This window comes from Anastrepha ludens, unplaced genomic scaffold (genome assembly GCF_028408465.1).
Source record: "Anastrepha ludens isolate Willacy unplaced genomic scaffold, idAnaLude1.1 ptg000027l, whole genome shotgun sequence".
Lineage (NCBI taxonomy): Eukaryota > Metazoa > Arthropoda > Insecta > Diptera > Tephritidae > Anastrepha > Anastrepha ludens.
The window spans coordinates 80,001-82,500 of record NW_026530035.1 but is presented as its reverse complement, the minus strand read 5'-3'; positions in this window follow the sequence as shown (position 1 = coordinate 82,500).

The window sequence follows — 2,500 nt, the reverse complement described above, 5'->3', positions numbered from 1 at the left end:
ACAAAATTTTGCCCATACATTTTTCACAATGCGTTGTGTACATTATCAGAAACACTCACGTGAAGTCAAGTGAGATATATATATGAAAGAAAATCAAATCGAATTTATATGAAACTATATTCGATTAAATGTATGAAAGTAAAATTTAACACAATACATTCATTTGATAAACTGAATAAATATATAATAAAGACATTTGAAATATATGGAAAATATCATCATATATATAATTTATTATTTTAATATATATTTGGTTAAATCGATGATATTATTGAAATATATAAAATGTAATTGAATTATATGAAATCAAACTGAAATGTATTTAATTGAATTTTTCCCATACATTTTACACAATGTGTGGTGTGCATGGCAAAAAACACTCACGGTGAAGGCATGTGAAATATATGAAATATAATCAAATCGAATTTATATGAAACTATATTCGATTAAATGTATGAAATTAAAATTTACCACAATACATTCATATGATAAACTGAGTAAATATATAATAAAGCCATTTGAAATATATTGAATTCTATTAAGTTAGATTTTCACCATACATTTTTCACAATGCGTTGTGTACATTGTCAGAAACACTCACGGTGAAGGCAAGTGAGATATATATGAAAGAAAATCAAATCGAATTTATATGAAACTATATTCGATTAAATGTATGAAAGTAAAATTTACCACAATACATTCATATGATAAACTGAATAAATATATAAGAAAAACATTTGAAATATATTGAATTGTATTAAGTTAAATTTTGCCCATACATTTTTCACAATACGTTGTGTACATTGTCAGAAACACTCACGGTGAAGTCAAGTGAGATATATATGAAAGAAAATCAAATCGAATTTATATGAAACTATATTCGATTAAATGTATGAAAGTAAAATTTAACAAAATTTTGCCCATACATTTTTCACAATGCGTTGTGTACATTGTCAGAAACACTCACGGTGAAGGCAAGTGAGATATATGAAAGAAAATCGAATCGAATTTATATGAAACTAAATTCGATTAAATGTATGAAAGTAAAATTTAACACAATACATTCATATGATAAACTGAATAAATTATAATAAAGACATTTCAAATATATGGAAAATATCATCATATATATAATTTAGTATTTTAATATATATTTAGTTAAGTTGATGGTATTATTGAAATATATAAAATGTAATTGAATTATATGAAATCAAACTGAAATGTATTGAATTGAATTTTTCCCATACATTTTTCACAATGTGTGGTGTGCATGGCAAAAAACACTCACGGTGAAGGCATGTGAATAATATGAAAATATCAACATTTAACTAACCAATGATATTGAAGCATATAAATCGAATCATAACTATATGAAACACGAATTTGAGTTATGTTAAACTGGTGATATTGTGGATTTATTCCTAGTTTTCCATACGTTAGTTTAAATAGAAACAATTTTCGAATATGTATACATATATGAAGAATTTATATTCTATACTAACATATTATGGAATGTAACTATTGATTGTTACCTTGGCATATTGGTGTATTGTGAGATTTCATTCATAGTTTTCCATACGTTAGTTTAAATAGAAACAATTTTCGAATATATATACATATATGAAGAATTTATATTCTATACTAACATATTATGGAATGTAACTATTGATTGTTACCTTGGCATATTGGTGTATTGTGAGATTTCATTCATAGTTTTCCATACGTTAGTTTAAATAGAAACAATTTTCGAATATATATACATATATGAAGAATTTATATTCTATACTAACATATTATGGAATGTAACTATTGATTGTTACCTTGGCATATTGGTGTATTTGTGATTTTATTCATAGTTTTCCATACGTTAGTTTAAATAGAAACAATTTTCGAATATATATACATATATGAAGAATTTATATTCTATACTAACATATTATGGAATGTAACTATTGATTGTTGCCTTGGCATATTGGTGTATTTGTGATTTTATTCATGGTTTTCCATACGTTAGTTTAAATAGAAACAATTTTCGAATATATATACATATATGAAGAATTTATATTCTATACTAACATATTATGGAATGTAACCTTGGCATATTGGTGTCATTGTATTTTATTCCTGGTATTCTATAGTTAGTTTAAATAGAAATAAATTTTTGAATTCAAAATTTTATATTCTATACTAGCATTACATAGAAATTATCCTCAACTGTTTGTTTCTTGTATACATACAGGAAATTAAACAGATGAAGAAAAAAAAAAAACAAAACAAATAAAAATTATAAGAAAAACTAAATTTTAAACAAAAGAAAAAAGGAGAAATTTTTTCAATCATATATATATTTATGATTAAAAAATAGAATTATGGAATTATTAATTTCAATTCAGAGAGAAAAATTATGTAATATATGAAATTATTACATTAAAAATGCATTTGAAGAAAAAGTAAAATGTTATTAAAAATGATACATTTGAAAATTGGCAAATATTAAGAA